This window comes from Parasteatoda tepidariorum, chromosome 7 (assembly GCF_043381705.1).
Source record: "Parasteatoda tepidariorum isolate YZ-2023 chromosome 7, CAS_Ptep_4.0, whole genome shotgun sequence".
In the NCBI taxonomy this organism is placed as follows: domain Eukaryota; kingdom Metazoa; phylum Arthropoda; class Arachnida; order Araneae; family Theridiidae; genus Parasteatoda; species Parasteatoda tepidariorum.
In genome coordinates, this window is record NC_092210.1 from 46,392,097 (window position 1) to 46,413,296 (window position 21,200).

The 21,200-nt window shown below is 27.4% G+C and overlaps 1 protein-coding gene across 2 annotated transcripts in view; it reads right to left on the reverse strand.

Moving 5' to 3' along the window:
* The window catches only part of LOC107456132 (transcription factor GATA-4), a 127,926-nt gene extending 107,331 nt beyond the window's left edge, over positions 1-20,595 (reverse strand). Inside the window, exon 1 of one of the 2 annotated variants that reach the window (XM_016073913.3) lies at positions 20,473-20,595. The gene's annotated coding sequence lies outside the window, so the exon portion shown is untranslated. Of the gene's footprint in view, positions 1-20,242; positions 20,352-20,472 lie in introns of those variants that run through there. The other variant, XM_071183370.1, reaches the window with a different exon arrangement.
* Between the last annotated feature and the right edge of the window lie 605 nt (positions 20,596-21,200).

A 21,200-nucleotide genomic window follows, 5' to 3' on the forward strand; every position in this document is an offset into this window, starting at 1 on the left:
TACAAAAGAAGTTCAGTGCGAAAATAAATTGTAAGAATTATAATTAAATTGAAATACAAATATACAACTTAACTTTCAATGGAACTTAATTTACTTTGAACAATGAAGAATTTAACTTACAATAGAAATAACTTGCATCTAGAACAACAAAGAAAAAGTAAATGTGATGTTAGAGGGCTATGACTGCTTTATTGTCAGTTTTTAAAATTCGAAGAAATCATTATGTTAGAAAAAATCGTATGTTTAACAAAATCGTTATCGAAGATTTAAAAGCTAGGTCATTGAATAGTTCCAGATGGTATCTAAAAGATATGTGCGTTTAAAAATATGATAATATAACAATACCATATTTGCAGCAAAAAAAGTCATAATTTTGTTTGAAAGTACAAAATAAGTTTAGTGCAGTAGTATAGTAGAAAGTAGATTATTGTAAGAATTTTAATAAAATCGAAATACAAAAATGCAACTTAACTTACAATTGAACTTAACTTACTTAGAACAATGAAAAATTTAACTTACAATAGAAATAACTTACATAGGGAATAACAAAGAAAAATATTGAAAGTGATGTTGCTACGATTGCATAACAGTTATTTTTAAAATTTCGAAGTTATGATTATGATAGAAAAAAATAGTATGTTTGACAAAATCGTAATCGTAATCGAAGATGCTAGGTTATCGAATAGTTCCAGATGGTATCTGAAAGATATGTGCTTTTCTTAGAAAAACGGCGCTGGTGTTGAAACGGAATTCACGGACTCTTAGGCACAGCTCTTACGTGCTTTGTTTTTTATATTTAATTAGGATTTGGTACGGAGACAAAAAAATAAACAGTGGAGATAAGCAATAGTGGAATTGATTTCAATCTCAGGCGGTATAATTGAAGAGCTGATTAATTTAACAATGGAACTTATCAGCGGAACTCAAATGAAGCTGTTTGCTTGAATGTCGTTTCCTCATCTGATAATGTCACTATTTTATGGTTTTCAAAATGAATAACCAAATAAATCATGTTTCTTCAATGAAAACGTGTTTTAAACTCAACGTGTCAGCTGACTGTCGTTATTGTATTCAAACCAACGTGGCATTTATCGTTTTCTTGAACGGTAGAATTAACGCTTCTTTTCCTAGAGTTAAAATATAAGCAAAATATATAACTACACGATATAATTTTAACTTAGGAAATATTGCATAGAAATTTGTAGTCAAGCACTTCGTTCACTGAGAAAAAGGTATGGTCAAAACTACCAGAATATGGTAAAATTAATCCTATTTCTAGCTCTATGGAAGCACAAAAAATCTCGATAATTTTTATCAAATCACTTTGGTAATGATTTTGGTAAAATTAACAATAAAATATGATTTTAATAACATGTGATAAAATTTGGTCATTTTTTCAGGACATTTTTTAATCCTATCTTCCTTTTTATTAGGAAGAGTACGACATAAAGGGCATTTATTCGGTTAAATTTAAATTTCAATTTTGTATTTTTTATTAAATGTTCGGTAATAAAAACAACGATTTTGAAAACGAGAATTTTCGGTAAACCACTATTTTATGAATAGGAAAAATTACCGAATAAATTATTTAAATTCCGTATATTTTAGTTTTATTAACCAGAATTATTGCTTATTTTTACCAGAAATGTCATTACCATACAGTACGTAAATTTGAAAGAAAGAAAATTCTCCGTGTTAGTATAATTGTAGTAGTATAAGCATATTTGAAAATTAGAAATTTTAAAACAATTATAAAAACATGCCATTTATAGGATTTCTTGCTCAAAAACTTCGATACTTTTGTAAGATAACTTGGCTTAATTCAACAAAAAATCTTCTTTCCTATTCCTTGTATGCTTTTTTTTTTCAATTTAGAGGCTTTATAACAAAATAAAAACATTTGAATAAACTTAAAAATAAATATATGTATAAAATATTAATTCTTACTTTTAAACTTTTTAACAGTTTTATCCAATGTTATAACAAAAGGAGATCATTTAATAAAGGTATGTGCTTCTGAATAATTCTTTGATAAAATGTAATATCTTCCTTAGATTTAAGTACCTTAAATTTTCTCAAAAATCTTAAAACAGGATTTATGATACCCCTACTTGATTCTAAATAAGTTGAAGCAACTATTGGTCTCCTGTTAAACGGTGCGTAAATTCAAGATTATAAAAATTCACCCTATAAAATAGCTACTTAACTTACAATAACTTGATTTAGTTTGATGCTTGAGTTGTCCTAATTAACAGTAAGATAATTGTAAAAAGTAAGATAATTGTGAAAAGTAAGATAACTGTGAAAAGTAAGATATTACAAAATATTTTTTATCGCATCTCTGCAATAGTATTGTAAGTTGTGCCTTGTTGATTGGATCAAGAATTTGTCATACTACTATAATTTGTCTGCAAAATGACTAGTAAATTTGCCTTGGATTGTTGAGTTATCCACATTAACAGTAAAATCTTAATCTGTTTTAATGCGTTAATCTAAATGTGCAAGGGTGATAAGATTTGGGTAAAACAGTCTGAGATTTTGAATTATGTGAGACTTTAGAACCATTCATACCGTAAAAATGTTAGCAAAATCCTATCTTTATTTTTATTGGAAAGAGACAAGGCTATTACAGTCATTTGCACTTGTGATTTGAACGATAAATATGTAGATGCGGAATAATCAACTTCCTTTTAGTCTAGATGAAACAGCCCAGGTCAAAACTTGATTATTCATCATAAATTTCGTAATCATCCATGTATTACCGACTCTTCCTTATATTTAGGTCTGACAATGTCTCTATTGAACTTACGCACCTTTTGTGCTGTGATGATAAATCACTATTTCTAGAGTCAATTTACAGTTAATTCATTTGGTTATGGTTCGATAATTTTTTCCTTCAAGTTTAAGGATTTTGATTTACACTTTAAACTTAAATGAAGCTACATAATTTAATACCGTGTTCTTTATCTTTTGGTTTAATATCTAAACTGAAATCTATATCTTTATCTTTTTTTTCGTGAAAATGTTTTAACTGTATTGTTGTTGTTTTTATCTGAAGTGATCTTTTCATAAATATGCAAACATCATTTTACGAATATGAAATTTCCATAAAGTTTACAAACTTCTATACTTCGTAATATTTAACTCCCAAAATAAATAACAAAATATAATTTCAGAAATAATATAATTATGAAATAATTAAAAAAACAAATCCTGTAACTTTCATTTTAGTTTTTTTATAAAAATAAAATTCTCCCTGAAATTTATTATATGCATTAAATGTTGATGTCTGCACAAATAATTAATTCTCAATTCTAAATTTAAATTTGAACCTTAAAAACTATAATGTCCTCCAAAATGAAAATCATCAGAAATAGTTTAAAATTGAGAAAGATTCGCGTGATTACGTGATTTGATTTGACCCTTAAGTTTACAGCAAATTTGAACAGTGTAATTTCCCAGGTAATAGTAATTTTACCAGTAGATAAAATAAAGTAAAATTAGATTAAGATCATAGATGTTTTCCTTATAAACCTTTAAGAATGTTTATTTAATTTGGAATAGATTCTCAAATGTTATGCTAAGCACACTGTAAGAAACCGGATTAAATTATGGTAGAAAATACCACCACGTTTACCGTGAAATCCGTTTTTACCGGAACATATGTTATGAAACGAAAAATGTGATACGCCGTAATTTCTACAATAATAATTACCATAAAATCACTGAATCACTCATAATGTTACAGTAAAAATTACGGTTTAATGTTTTAAGGTAAAAATGGATTTTATGGATGATGATGTCTAACAAAGTGCCAGTACATTCTACCGTAATTTGATCCAGAATTTTTTACAGTTCTGAGTTTGACAAAGAGATGGAGAACAAAATAGGCTAAATAAATAAAATTAAAAATATGTAAATTTCATCAATATTTGGAATAAATAAAAATTTATCACAATTAAGAATTAATTATTTTCATCTTGCTTCATGGAAAATCATTAATTTAACAATTCATGGATAAATCTTAAGGCATTAAATTAATGAGAAAAATATTAAATGAACATCACTCTTAATCTAACTTCGTGTTGTGGTGTCGTTTTGGAAATGTTAAGAGAAATTTCAATTTATTTAAATCTTTCATTAAATCTTTTTGTTCAATTTTTCAATTTTTAATCTTATAAAGGCAATAATCATAAGTACTTGTGGTTTAAACATTATGATATCTTTTGTTGTCGTAAAACATTTCAATTCATTCAACATTTCTGTTTCGAAATTATTAAAAGAATAGATATGCATTTGAAAATTATTTTTTGAAGCGAAAAAATGAACATCAATATTTTATTCATAAAAATCAATGTGCACCAATATTAATTTATAAAATTATTAAATTATTCTCTAAATATTCCAAAAGATAATTAGTTTCGCGCATTCTCATTGAAATAAAAATGACTTGATATGTTAATTAATTGACATGGAACAAGGTTAACTAATTGACAAAGAACATGGAGAGAAAAAAATTCTGGTAAAATTACCGTACTTGTATGGTTATGGCATTTCTGGTAAAGGAGAAAAAAACCATAATTCTTGGAATAAGACCAAACTGTGGGTTATTCAAATAATTCATTTGGTAATATTTTCGTTCGTACTGTAACGGTTTACCGGAAATTCTTATTATTAGGATTTTAGTTTTTACTGTCACACGTTTAGTAAAAATACCGAAGAAATGGTTTTTATACCATGCTGTAAAGTAATTACTAAATTTTATCATATTTATTGCGAAACAGCATGTAAATATAACTATATTTTTTGTTAATTTTACCAAAACAATTCGGCAAAAAATTACTGTACTTTTTTGTATTTCCTTAGAGCCAGAAACACTGAAAAAAAAAAAAAAAAAAAACTATTCAAGTCATTTAACATTATCATTTTCAGCTCTTCATTTTTTATAATTATCGTTGACCTTGAAAAACTTATTGTTCATATTTGTACAATCTAATGTTGACAACTAGCATTAGCTCCTGAAATATTCCTTCTCCAAAATTATAGTTTCAGAATTAAATATTTTATAGAACTTAATGTACAATTATTTATTCAGAAGAATCATAAAATAAATTTAAATATTTGATTAAATTCAATGAAATTGTTCTTTTCAGAAAATATTAACATAACCAATATTTGATCTCACTTAAAATTATTTAACACTTCATTTCAGAAAATGTTAACTTGATATCAATATTTGATCTAATCGGATGTTAAATTTTCCTACAAAAATATTAAAAAAATATCAATATTTATTAAATTGTATGTAACACTTTTTTCAAGAAAATTTCATATTCCTCATTGATACAACCAGAAAATATTTTTTAGTTTTTCACTTTTCAATCCTAAAAAAACTCTGAATACAACTTTATCATATTATTACAACTTTAGCAAAATCTGACTTTCTTATTTGACATTAAATTTCAAAATTATAAGACGGGTACTGATACTTTAAATAATCTTGTATAATATTATATACTTGAAAATGAGTAATAGATTTAAAAAAAAGATTTGATATCTCATCATATGTAATAGTTATTTTAAGAAATATTACTTTAAAGGCAAATGTTAAGATTAGTTTTAAATTTTATTTTTTAGCTCTTGGACTTGAACAGTGCAGGATGAACTGTAATTAGGCGCCGTTTAAATATTACGTAAGTACCTAAATAGAGCATGGATAAGTGATTTGCATGTTTTGGTTGACAAGTGCAATTTTCTTTCAAATTACGGTACTCAGGGTACCTGTACTTTTTACCGTAAAATTCATTCTTCCCTTAACACCTTACGGAACAAAAAATCTGATGTACAGTAATTTTTTACAATTAGAATGACCGTAAAATCGCTGAATAACTGTAATGAAATAAATATTACTCTAAAAATTATGGTATAATATTTTACTGAAAAATGGATTTTTTGGATAATTCACCCAAAGTACTTTATATCGTAATTTAATACGGAATTTTTTACAGTGTACTGGATATTAGGATCTTTCACAAGTATAGTTCTTATTATCATACATTTAGTAAAAAATACAAAACTGAAAAGTAAATTTGACCGAATAAATGGTTTTTATTCCATGCTCTATAGTGTTATGATAAAATTATCTAATTTTTCCACATTTTCCAAATTTTATTGAAAATTATAAAGGCATAATTTATTGTTAATTTTAACAAAATCCTTACCAAAAAGGTTCGGTAAATATCACAGAGGTTTTTGATGTTCCCATGGAACCAGCAATACTGTAAATTTTATCATATTCTGGTAGTTTTGACCATATTTTTCTTTCAACATTTCAATCAGCATTATTTAGCCATGTTAATAATTATTTATCTAAGATGCTTTCAATGAGTCAGCCACAAGAAATAAGAATGGAATGGTGACGCAGCCATACATAATCAAATTCATTATTTTCCGAGTTGCGCAAAAAATTCCGTTCTTATGACTCATTAAAAGCATGTTGAGAGTAATCAAATCTAAATTAGATACTTATCTTATTTATTCTGACTAAATCGATGTATACGCACAAAAAATATACTTAAACTTATAATATTTTAAACATTTTACTGACTTGCATTAGGGTAATACTTCATTAAAAAACGAAACAACTACGTGCTTATTCACAGAAAGTCCCCAGCATAATGAAGGACATTAGTTTTCTTGATTCGACCGATGGTATTAATTTTTATTTTTCCTATAGCTATTTCGATTTTTGTAACATAATTATAACCTTGTTGCCTATGCATATGCAGTACAGAATGAAATAATTATTGTAATGTGTACAAAACAATAATAATTGTCTGAAATAAGTGTTCGAACAATAACAATTGTAGCAACTTGTTGATTGAACAATAGTAACTTTGCTAATATTTAAATGAGGAAAAAATGACGTACTATTCGATTCTGAAAAATAACAATTGAGGATGGAGGGATTAAAAACATCGAAATCTGCTTGATTGCCAAAAAAAAAAAAAAACTGAAAAGGGTTGAAAGAGGATTATAAGAAAACTTTCCAAGCTACATCAGGCAATAAATTCAATTTTTTGTATGTTTTTCATCTCTCTTTCCTCTTTACTGATACGATAAATTTCTGTAACGTTTTTGCCTTTTCTTGCTTGGTTATTAATTTTCGGTCCTTAATGTATATATATATTTTTAATTTATTATTGACAAGAAATTTCAAAATATATATTACCAATGGCAGTTCCGGTACCCCTTCTGTATAAGATCTCTGAAGAATGCACGAACAAATATTGTATTTGGGATAGGAACTTCAATTTTAAAATATTTGGCACATACACATAGAAAAGGGGTAAAAATATGAAACATATTCCTTTCCAATTGGTCTTGCATATGTTCGGAAATCTTAGATTATAAAAGAACAGTCATAGTTAGTGGTTTGGTTGTTAATACCGGTAAAGATTTAATGACGGTAGTTAAGTGAACTGACAATGCTTAAAAACTTTTTTTAATTAGAAAGATAATCAGTTCAATTAAGAAAAATTTATATTTGGTTTGAAAAATCGTGATAGTTTTTAATTAATATCGTTCCTATCATTATTCATTATTTTTCAATATTCATAAATATATTAAATACTGATTTTCCGAATTCTGTAAATACATCATTATTCTTTAGATGTTTATGTTTTGTGAAAAAATAGTCTATAAACACTTTAACGATATCAGGTTCTTTAAAAATACGCGTAAACACAAACATTTTCAAAGTACTGTAACTCCTAAGCAGAATGAAGTAGTATTCTGAGTTTTTAGCTAATGAAAATGTAAATACTACCAGAAATAATTTTATACCTCGGAAATAATCTCAAATAGCTTCCTAAAAACTTTTTAAAAAAATGTAAAAAGAAAATTTCTGAAATTCTTTTCACACAAGCTTGGAAGTTTTTGTTAGTTTAAAAATAAATGAACTGTAACTTTAATGGGGGTATATCATATCCTAGGGTCAGATTAGTAGGCTAATTTGGTATCTCCTCCAAGGATTTTTATACATACTCTTCAATTAAAGCTTAACTTTATTTTAATAAGAATTTTCGAGATGTGCACTTTACTTGCTAGTCAAATACTAGAGACTCACGTAGTGTAACTAAATTTTCTTCACAAAGTACGCTTTATGAGGCCCATCCATCAATAAAAATTTTTGAGATGCATACTGATCTTGCTAGTCAAATACTATAGACTCATGTAGTGTAACTAGGTTTTCATATCAAAGTATGTTTATTGCAAAGCCCATCCATTAATAAGAATTTTCGAGGTGTGCACTTTACTTGCTATTCAAACACTAGAGACTCACGTAGTGTAACTAGGATTTCATAATAAAGTGTTATCATACTCGCTTCACACGCGAAAGGTCCCTAGTTCGGACCTGGGCGGAATCAAATTTATATGCCGCGATGGCTCAGGGGATAGAGCATTCGCTTTCCAATTAGGTGACCCGGATTCGAATCCCAGCGATAGCTTGTCGATACGAATTCCGCATCCGACTTGCATCGACCACAGTGCTGACGTGAAATATCCTCAGTGGTAGACGGATAGAATCCCTTTTCGTCAGGATAACCATGAGAGGTTTTCGTGATCTTCCTCTTCATGTAACGCAAATTCGGGTTAGTCCTCCACGAATGCAAATTTCCATCAATACTTGATCCAGGACTTCCCTTTCTTCTGGATTGGGTTTTAAATTACAAGGTTACGTAGTTGAACATTAGTAGTCGTAAACCCAAAAATTGGGTCTGCTGTTCAACAACGGTTATAAAATAAAATAAATTATGTTTATTAAAGCCTATTAATAGGAATTTTCGAGATGCGTACTGCCCTTGCTGGTCAAATACTACAGACTCACGTTATTTAACTAGGTTTTTTATAATCAAATATGTTTATTATAAGGTTCAATACTTATCAGATTAATATTCTTTTGAAAACTTTTCATAGTAAACAAATTTATTGATCAACTGAAAAACAATGGGGATAACCATAAAAGCATAGTAATAGCGTGCAATAACACTCTATTATTATTTATACTTAATGATTCTTTGGCGCGAAAATCTCACTTCTCTCCCACCATGCATGAAAATGTGTCATTTCATTTAGTGAATTTGGAAAAAAAGAGGACTTTTGAATTTTGATAAATTGTTCTCACCAGTATCATTCTACTAGACAAAAAAAGAATAATAATTTATTGTGCTATTTTATTTGAATTATTCATAAAAAAAATCTCACTGACCTGTTTAAAAAAATAACTCTTACCCTTATTTAGAATATAAGAGGCTTTTTTAATGCAAATTTTGTTCAACGTTAACAAGGGTTGATAACAATCAATCATGAACTTGCAAATGACATTAGGACCCTATAGATTAGAGGAAATGCCAATATTTGCAATTCATCTACTACCTTTTGTTATCTAAAATAAATCTAATTAAAAATTTATATTCAATATACCGTAACTATAGAAACAAATTACATGAGGAATTAATAGTTTTAATAATTATTTTTTTTTGGGGGGGGGAAATCTTTTGTGTACTTCAAAAGATTTCTCCGTTTGCTTACGTTGCAAATTTGTAGAAAAATGCGAACATTACCAAGAAACAGAAGAAAAGAGAGAGAAAGAGAGTGCTTCCTCTAAGCTTTTAGCATTAAGGAATAAAGAATTAGGCTTACAAATTCTTTTAGAATTTCTAATATATCTTGAGTTATTTTTATTTATAAAGTTTTAAGTTAGTTTTTATTTATAAAGCAGTAGCCAAAAGAAATTACATATTTTGAAGAATTAAAAATTACATATTTTGCAAAGAGTTAGCAAATATTTAAAAAAAAATCTAGTTTTTTATGGCTTTATTTTTTTAGTTTTCTGCGACTGTTAAATAAAGAAATGTAACACAATTCCGTGTTAATTTTGTATACATTGAAAACAGACTTCCTAAGAAACGTTTCGAAGCTTTTTATTTAAGAGAAGTTATAATTTTCAATTTTTCCCACAGAATCATTATTTTAAATAATTCTGTATTTGAGTACCCTTATTCATTTTTCATCAACTTTGTTAAAATTTTGTCCTTGCACAAAAATAGCTCCAAAACAAATAACTGCAAATTTTGAAAACTATACTAATTCTCCAATGTTTGTCATGATGTGTCATTGCGGCTACAACCTTACAAAGCTTCATAACTCTCCCTGAACTGGGGCGTTCAACTGTGGTGGTTAGGGAATTCTACTACCAACCCAGAAGTCCTTGGTTCGAGTCCTGCCGGCAGCCACCGAACACCCCTCTCACACATTTCCCCCTCCAAGTCACATTTGAAACTAACTATTTACCCTAAAAATGAATATATGCTGTTTCAACTTTGAATACTTAGGGTTTTCAAATTCAGTTATTATTTCTTTCGGAGCTTTTTTGGCACATCCATTTTTTTAGTGAACCCATCGACTTTAGGTTTTATTTCAAAATAATGGAACGAAATCGCTATTTTGCGGTTGCCAAGTAAAATAATTAAAAAATTGATGAAAGTGAAAAGATCTTTTACAGACATTGAAAAAAAATAATCTATGTCAATCGGTTTTCAAATGCTACATACTCTTATAAATCATTTAAGAGAAAATGAATAACTAGGACAACTACAACCAAATTGATGCTCGACCTTGAAATAAAATCAACACATTAGATTTTTTTAATGAGTGATAATTAAGAGGTAATTAATGAATAATTTATTTTCCTTAAATGCAACGTTCTGGTCAATAACAGATGTTTTCAATTGCATATTTGCATATCGGAGAAAGTTGTTTGCTTTTAATATAAATTTTATGACAATAAATCATGCAACGTTTTTCTCTATTGCCAGATGCAAGTTTGTTTAAGGTAATTAAAATACTATTTTTATGTCAGTTTATTATTATTGTTTTTTTTATTATTATTATATAAGCGACAATTTTTCATTGAATGTTTTCGGCAGATCTAAAAACGTAATCACATAATATAAAATAAGTAAATGACATAAGACCTCAGTTGTCAGATTATCTCAGTTTCAGTACGAAATTCGTTCTATTACATTTGCTGTATGTTAAAATAACCGTTTTGTTTTCAGGTTGAGGATTTTTCGAAGAGGTTTTAAAAAAGGAGTAAATATTTAAACTTCGTATATAAAAATTAATTATTGTTTTGTCTTAACCGTTTACATTTTATATTAAATTTATATTGAGTGATAGTGCTGAAAAACTTTTTCACCTGCGAAGCAAATGCTATAACACTGTTTCCTAATTGCAAGGTGAGTAAAATAAATTTGATGACTAAAAATTTTATTTAATTAATTAAAAATAAATTCAGTTTTTATTCAAAATAATGTGACTCAATGTGACATGAATTATTTAAAAAAAAAGCATGTTTTTTTTAAGTGCTGTAATTATAAAAGTTAGTATGAGTTTTTATTAAAATTGTAATAGGAGTTTTTTTTTTTCAAAAGTGAAATTTTTTTAAAAGAATTGTGTTATTAAAAATGTTTATTTTTGTAGGATTAAAAGCATTGATTCAGGTCGGATGGTGAGTTATACTTGAGATACCCCCTTTGTAAATGTAAAGTGTCTTTTGCTTAGGAAATAAAAAAATATACATTTTCCAACTTTCGAAAAAAAATAGCGGTGTTTAAATTTTGATATAAAGTTAAATACGAAATAAAATAGCAAATAAAATAACAAAAAAGTCTCTTCATTTAATTATATTTAATCTAAAAAGTAATCTACAAAAATCATTTTTGTGAAGATTCTCTACCAAAATTTTATTCTTTTTAATTTAATAATTTAAACTAAGTTTAATATTAGTCGTGATTTATTTAATTGGAAATCGCAAGGAATTTTTGTTCAAAAAAGTTACGCATTTTCGATGGTAAATTTTGAGAAAACAATCCATCTCTCCATTTGAACAATTTTCACTTTTTATTTTACCCTGAATACTGAAATTTTGTATAAGTAATTATAAAAGTTAGTATAGATTTTTATTAAAACAGTAAAAGGTGTTTTTTTCAAAAGTGAAAAGAAATTAGTGAAATGTGCAATTAAAATCAAAATTTAAAGAGTCTTTTGTTTTGGAGACAAATTATTTTTTTTTAAACTCTTAAGAAAGTAGAAGTGTTGAAATTCAGATATAAAATTAAATGGAAAATAAAATAGCAAATAATGTAACAAAAAAGTTTACATTTAGTTACATTTAAACAAAAAATAATATACAAAAAAAATTTTTTTTGAAGATTTTCTACAAATATTTTATACTTTGTAATTAATATATAATAGTCGTGATTTTTTTTTATTGGAAAACACAAATAATTTATTGTGGAAGAAGTTCAGCACTTCCAATGGTAAATTTAGAAATAATAATCCATCACTTCATTTGAAAATTTTTTTTAAAATTTTATTTCAACAATGAAAACTAAAACTTTGTATATGCAATCTATTTTTAATTTTAAGATGAAATCAAACAATTATTCCTTTTATACAATTTGAAGTTTGTTTAAAATGATCCTCGATTTTTACTGTAATAAAATAAAAATAAGATGGAGTCATCTTATAAATTATCTATATAATTAAGTATCTTCTTCATCAAATAATTCATTTTCCTTTGAAATTTTTACCCATGAAGAAGTAATTGAAAACGAATGTCAATATTTATTAACTTATTAAAGGTTACTAAACACACGTTAGTTATGGGAGTAATACGTGTTGGTCTTTAGCAATGATCATTTAATATTTTTAATGCATAACTACATCTCTTATGGCAAACATTACGTACGATATAGTAAGTAAATAGGAGAAAATAGCATGAAGAATAAAAAAAACAATATTTAAATCTAAAAATCAGGGAATCGGCATATTAGTAAATTAGTGTAAGAGTAAATAGGCAAATCAGTAGAGGACGAAATCGATGAATGGGAAAATTAGTTTTTATTTTATTTATTTTGATTTTATTTATTTGTACTTTTTATTTATTTGTACTTTTTATTTATTTGTACTTTGTTTATTTGTTTACTATTAGATTATCTCTTATTCATTTAAAAAAATATAAATCTATACTTTTTTTGTACGGAGGGCAATCACTACTTTTTATTGATATTTTTTTTAATAATTCTCGCTCCTTAATATATTTCTTAAAGTTAGTTTAGTTTTCTGGATTTGTTTAAGAAATTTTAAGTAATAAGCAATAAGTATTTTAGTAATATGCAAACACTGTCCATTTTTTTAAAATTCTGAATATTTTTAAAAATGCTTAAAACATTCGAAATAGAAGATAGCAAAGAATGCATTTAAGGGAAGGAGGTAAAACATAAATTGCTTAGAAATAGTGATAAAAAACTCAAAAACATGACATTTGTAATTGGTTTTGAATTATATTAATTTTAAATAAATAAAGTGCTATGTGAATCAATAATTAATTATTTATGGTGCACAATTATCAATATAGCTCTATGCGGTTTTCTAAATTCTCAACATCATATTATAATGACTGAAAAAAAGAAAAAAACTAAATATTTCCATGCCTTCTTATTGTAAATTATAATTTGAAACGTTCATTTTTTACTTATCGCTATATCATTATGATAATTTTAAATGTAACAAATAAAATAACTTCCATTGCATTTATGATTTTGAAACAATCAGATTTGATATTTATTCATAATTTAAGTTAATTTAGGCAGTTTAAACTATTTAAAGTCAATTTTAAATCTCATAGGACTATCAACATTTTATTTTTTAAAAGACTTTACTGTTTTATGTTTATACAACATGATAGATAGAGCATGATTTTTTACTTCTTAAGAAATAAACCCCTATACCTTCGCTTCATTTATGATTTAAAACTTTTTTTGCATATGGTATTGTTGTTTTGCGGAACTCTAAAGTTTAATAAGTAATTATTAAGCTCATGTGAAGATATTAATTTTTTTTAAAGTTTATTTTTGTTAAAGAAACAAAGCTTCCGATTTCTTCATATATGCAACCTATATTCCTAATTTAAAATCCATGTGCGCAACGACCAACAGCACTGACAAAAGTTTTGCCATTGTCTTATTCAAATCATTGAAATGAGTTTAACAAGGAAATATCACCAAGTGTTACACAAAATCTTGATATCAAACAAAGCTTTTTAAAGATTTAAATTGTTAGATTTTAAATTGTAGATTTTAAAGAGTTAAATTAGATTATGTAATTTATTTCGAATCTAAAGGAACAGTTCTAAAATTGTAAAAAATAAATAAATAAATAAAATAAGAAATAAAAAAGGGGAAGAAAAGTTTTACAAGACAAAACAGAGAAGACAATTAAAATATCTTCAATCGTGTGGTACCGGTGACGTAAGAAAGTATATAGGTTCAAATACGTATCAATCACTTACGTCATCCCCCCCTCCTTTTACCTAATTTCCTAGGAACCTTTAATTTTATCCTGGAAATCACAAATACACGATAACGGTGTCTAATGTGTGAGTTTTTATCATGTAATTTTGAATGAAAAGAATTAAAAATTGAGATAATTTAAAAGGCTACTAAAATTTTAGAACAATCCCTAGTTGTGTAATTGAGCTTTTTGTAAAAGAAATTATTAATATGTATAATATATATGAAGAATTAAAATCATGCGATTCAACGAGCGAATACGAAAAGGTTATTTTACATTTTATATCATTTTATGATCGTCGTTGAACAGCCGAGCCAATTTTTGGGTTTACGATTTCGAATGTTCAACTCCATGGACATGTAAGTTTGAACCCAATCCAGAGGACAAGGGAACTCCTGGATCAAGTATTGGGAGAAATTTGCCTTCGTAAAGGACTTCGAAAAGGTCATTTGTTGCGAAAGTATTTCATTTATGTTTAATACAGTTTTCATGAAAATTTTTCAAAGACATGATCAGATATGTTTTTATATGGTAGTATGATGATGGTAGTTATCCAATTATGACGGAAGTTATCCAATTTGATTTCAGATAAATGTTACAAATATTTTAGCAAAAATAAATAAATGAATAAATAATAATAATAATAAATAAATAAAAAAATATATAAATAAAATAAATAAATAAATGATAAATGAATAAAAAATAAAAATGACAATAAAATATACTCAATTTCATGAATATAATATACTGTATGCAATGGCATATACTGTACAATAGAATTGCTTGATAATAATTACTAAATTGTTCAGTAACTTTATTAATATTGTTCCAAAATAATGTGTTACGATGTCTTATTTTTTCTTAGCAAATAATGCTAGAGCTAAATTAATGACGGAGAATTAAAATTTCGTTCCAATAGAAAATTAAATTAGTTTAATTTAAAAAAGAAATTAAATAGAATTAAACTGAAAAGTAATGGAAGTAATGCATTAGTCTCTCTCTCTCTCTAAAAAAAAAATCATTTTTTTTTAAAAAACGAAAGGCTGAGAAACTAGAGAAAGATAAATCTGAAAAATACGTTCGAAGAAAACAGGCTGAAATGTTTTTCAACACATGCCAGTGGATTCACAAAAGCCAAGGACTGATTTATGAGACAGAACCTGTGGCACATGCACGGAGTTGTTAAACTGTAAGGAAATCAAAAATGAAGAATGAGAATTCAGTAGAAATTGTTGTTTTTTTATGCCTTTAGCATTTTCTCCATTTATAAAGTTTAATTTTTACATTATATTCAATTATTTTTATTAATTTTTTTTTTAACCTGTCATTAGAATCGGAATTATATTTTAGATTGTGTTGTAGATTAAAATTCCGTAAGTAAAAGGAGAGAAATCAGAGAACAATCATTCTTTTATACAACACACTATTATTATTTTAACTAATGAAACTGAGAATACGGATAAAAATACGCCTGCTATTTGGAGTTCCAAATACAAAATATGACTAATAACACTAGGATAATTTATTTTATTTTATTTTATTTTTTTGCTGCATAAGAATTTTTTAACAGATCTTACATAATTTGGTATCACTGATTTCAAATCTGAAATCGGTTTTATTCTCAAAGTTACATTTTTAATGACATTTTTAACATATTTTATAAAATCATGCACGTTTAAAAATGTTATATATAATAGGAGGTAGCTTTAATGTTGCGACAAATTTCTAGGGGAGTTAGGGCACATCATCAGGATTAAAATCGAATATTAATAGAAATGTAGGCCTGTAAATGACATCATACGGCATTAGACGCGTTTCCCTGCTATAAACTGATTTTTTAGGGTGCTTCTGAACAGGTCATAATAGGGAAGTGTGGGTTTCCATGCAATTTTTATTCCTGATGATGTGCCGTAACTCCGCTGGAAGTCTGCCGCAATATTTATGCTACCCCCTGTTATACACACACCGAAGAGCCATTACATTATGACCAGCCTCCATCCATAACAATGGGCTCTCCCAGGTTTTCATGGTTTCTCGGCCAGGAACAATGTTTTCATGGGGCACATTAGGACCCACAATCCTCATAGAACAATCCCTGACGTCTGTAAGCTACTTAAACATAGTTGCAGACCAGGTTCACCCATTCATGGCAACAGTTTTTTCTGCGGGGATGGTGTTTACCAACAGGATAATGCACCATGTCATAAGGGTCGAATCGTCGAGGAACATTCCAGTGACTTTCAAGTCAAGTCTTAGCCCCCAAATTCACCTGACCTTAATCCAATAGAGCATTTGTGATCTTACTTGGAAAACCAAATTCGTGCTGCCACGCTATCCCTTCGCAATGTGAGGGAATTGCTGGACCAGTTGGTGAGCGCTTGGTACCAGATAACTCAGACTACCTATCAGCACCTTGTGGAATCAATGCCACGGCGGGTGCTAGCAGTTTTGAGGGTTAAAGGTGGTCCTACATGTTATTATCAGGGTGGTTATAATGTAATAACGTTCTTAAACTTGTGCATATCGACAAAAAAAGAAAAAAAATAGACTAAAAATGTAGTAAAGAAATTGTAGCTTTGGGAGCAAAACTAATTTCAGATTTGAAGTCCCCACAACCAAATTAAACGATAAATTAAATTGAAAAATTTGTTCCCCAGTGTAATCTTCTTCAGAAACTGATTTAAAAAAATCCTTTAATTCTTTAAGACCCAGAGTTCAATGTATTGGAAAACATGTATTTCAGTTTTATCACTTAAAATAATATTTTAAATTGTTTTTTCTGTTTGTATACCTTTACAAAGCGATTGTCTATCTGAAAAGGAAATTTTATTTACTATAGTTAGTCCCAATTTTACAGTTACAGTCAAGTAATCTTTTGGACATGGCATATGAATATCTTAATATTTATTTGAGTCTAGTGAATTTTGTTCCATGACCAAAATAAGAAGAAAAACAATGCAAAAATTTAATACAATATACAAAATATGCTAAAAATTCAAATTCGTTATTTTTTTTTTTTAGAAAATAATAAACAATGACCAAGAAGGATAATTAAGGTTAATAAATTGATTTTTTTTTTAATATATTTTATCGCATCTATGAGTTTACTTTCTTCTAAGCTATATATTTTTAAATAAAATAAATCGCATATTCTGGAATTATTTAAAGTTCGGTCTCAGAAGAAATTATTGATATTATTTCCATTTACTGTAAAATCTGAATTAGTTTGTAAAAAATGTTAGCTTTAACAGTAAACAATATAAATATTATATCAAATTAATATAATTTTTAATAAATGTATTTATAATAATATATCACGTTACATTTGTAAAGTTGAAGTACATTTTTCGCATAAATTAGACACATAAAATGTTTTTTAACATGCTTCAATAAGGCTCGTCAATCTAATTCGAGATGCTTAATGGAGTTGGAAATACAGATTTGCTAATGAATCCTTTTTTTTTTTTTCGGTTCAGCATTGAAGTTGCAAATTTTCAGAGACCTAATAAATCGTAAAAGTGAACCATGTTTCGGTTCTCCAAATTCTCTCACGGGTTTTATATAGATTTATAAATGAACTCGTAAAAAAGGGATTATTTACTATGCATAACCAGAAAAAGCAAATGATCATTTTTTGGAAATCTTTACGAGAATAGGAATTAGGTAAACAATATGTAAGAAAAAAAGATTAGAAAAATTATTTTAAAAACATAATACTCGTATAAAGGCTATTATTTACTATACATAAGCAGAAATAGCAAATAATTATTTAGATTTGGGAGTCATAAAGTTATATAAATTGTATTCAGGTAAACAATATTTAAGAAATGAAATTCAAAAAATTAATTTAAAAAGCACAAAGCAAAATTTCAAAATCTAAACAATTTTTTTAAGACCGTTTTTTCTAATAAAGTTCATTGAAAGCGGAAACTTTTTACGTGAATATTAAGATTAAAATATTTAATAGCATATAAATACGATTAAAATTCAAATGAGGTAAATTTGAGCAAAGTATTAGATTAAAAAATAAAAACTAAACTTGCAAAATCTTTTCGATTATTTTTCAATTAATTATCACAAATTACGCTGCTGAGCCCAGCTATGGCTGGTCGATACGAATTCCGCACCCGGCTAGTACCGACCACAGGGTTGATTTAAAATATCATTGAGAAGCGAACTCTCTATCCCCGATTGATGTAATAGTGCAGGCTGCATTTTACAATAATATTTACCATCAGTTTCCGAGTTAATAATCGATAATAGAAAACACTGAGCAGCGATGGTTCAGAGGATAGAGCGTTCGCCTTCCAATGAGGTGAACCGGGTTCGAATCCCAACAATGTCTGGTCGATACGAATCCGCATCCGGCTTGCATCGACCATAGTACTGACGTGAAATATCCTGAGTGGTAGACGGACCACGGGTTAGAGTACCCTTGCGTCAGACTAAACGTGAGAGGTTTTCGTGGTTTTCTTCTTCGAAACGCAAATGCGAGTTAGTTCCAACAAAAAGCCCGCCACGAAGACAAATGTTTCCCAATACTTGATCCAGGAGTTCCCTAGTCATCTGAATTGGGTTCAAAATTACAAGGCTAAGGAGTTGAACACTCGTAACAGTAAGCAAAAAAATTGGGTTGGCTGTTCAACGACGGTAATAAAAAAATGATTTTGCTGTATAAAATAACATGCAGCCGAGTAGGAAGTATTATTTTCGCAAAGAAGCTTTATATACAGCGAAAGTAAAAATCTAGTAAAATATAATTCTCATTTATCAAAAGCACATGTTGTATTAATTTTAAAAATTAGAATAATTTAAAAATTTAAATAACAAAAATATTTCTTTTTAGTATGCTTCAATTTCTTTTTTTTTTTTTCTTCTTTAATTTAATTCGAATTGTAACTTTTATATGATGCAGTGGAGTGGGTAGCATTATTAGAATTTGACATTTTAGTATTATTAATATCAGAAATATTTTCTAATCTTGTAATAACAAGCCTATATCACCAAGAAAACTGAAACAATTTCCTTGAATATAAAATTGAAAATATTTGTTGGATCATGTGTTAAAATAGAGTTAAGCATAAAGTTTTAATCTAAATATTATTAAAACACCTACCGTAAAGAAAACTATAAACAGAAAACTAAAAAACTTTTGGGGTATGTGAGAACAAAATATAAACAAACTTTATTGATATATTTATATTATAATACTATGGTAAATTTATTTTTAAAAAAAAGCAATGGTAGTATGACATAAATTTTTAAACAAATATAATTAATAATAAGAAATTAAATATTATTAATAAACAAATATTTTTAATAAAAATTTCTTAAATATAAATTTGAAAGTTTTTATTGGAAAATGCTTAAACAAAAATAAACAAACATTAATCGCTATATTCATGAAATAGTAAACTGATAAATAAGCAAAAGCATTATTTTTATTTGGGAACCTGTACAGTTGAAATTTAAATAAGCTTAAACCCAATTACTATCAACAAAAGTTAAAATCATACTGAAGGGATTAGTAAAATCCCTTAAAAATATCCAAAAACAATTTTTTTCAGCTAGTTTCCAAATGATAATAATAATATTAATAAATGTAAATATTGTTATTTCAGTAAATCGATGTATCGAGTATCATTCTGCATCGATTGGTAAGTCTCAAATTATTTGAATTTAAATATTAGTATTATCAACAACTCATGTCATGAACTAGAAATGCTCCTTAAAAATAATCATTCTAAAAAATTGGCGCCCACCAAATCTAAAAATAAAAACCAAGATCGAAAAGATACCCAAATTCATCTCAATTTCTTACCTCGAGTGTTGATAAGGTAGTATCATCTTTCGTAAACTATAACCGAGCTCCCAAAAGAGCCGTAATCATTTGGGCTGCAGATAAGATTAAGTGCAAAAGCTAAAGAAAAACAAACAGGGTGAAAAAAAATTCCTGCTGAATCCCCCTAATGGAAATTTAAAGATAACCAAAAATACCCCGCGGCGAGCAACAGTTTAGCAACATAGGCAATGAATTACAATTTGACCTACCTGACTTTTTCTAGTTGGGATCAAGCTCTTCTCCAGGTAGGACGTCATTCTGAGCTACTGTGGATCTCCACAAAAAGTCAACCTGGCTTTGTGGGATTGAATAGATCTGACGTTTGATGTGTGTTCAACTGACTTCATTATGCAGGATAAGAGGCGGGGCGTAATGATTGGTGGGAGGGATTAAGTGTCAACGAGTAGGTGTCAATTATCCCTCCCCATTTTTGGAAGTTTGATATGTTTCGTCCTTTTTGTGAAGGTAATTTATCAATCGCTGATTGCAATGGAAAATTAATGCTGTGTTTCTTTCTTTAATTTGCTTTTCAAAAATCTCATTCATTTAATGAAAAATATACACAAATCCTGCTTTATTTTCGATTAAAATTATCTTTTTATTTAAATTTTTATTTGGATTTGTTTTAAAGTGAGAAAAATTAGATAGCACTGGAATAATTTTATCGGGATAACGATTCATTATTATAAAAAATGATGTACAGGTTTGATTAGAATTCCCTTTAATGTGAAGAATAATAATAAAAATTATCATTTTTACTTGAAAAATTCTATCTGGAATTGATTTTTCCACTGTTTGTTAATCCACTTTTGTTGATTTTGCTTAGTTTAAGATAAAAGATATTTTCATAATTAGAAACTATTTCAAATAAATACGAGCGTATTATGTTCATAATATAATAATGAAAAATAAAAATAATAAATAAAATAAAGTAAAA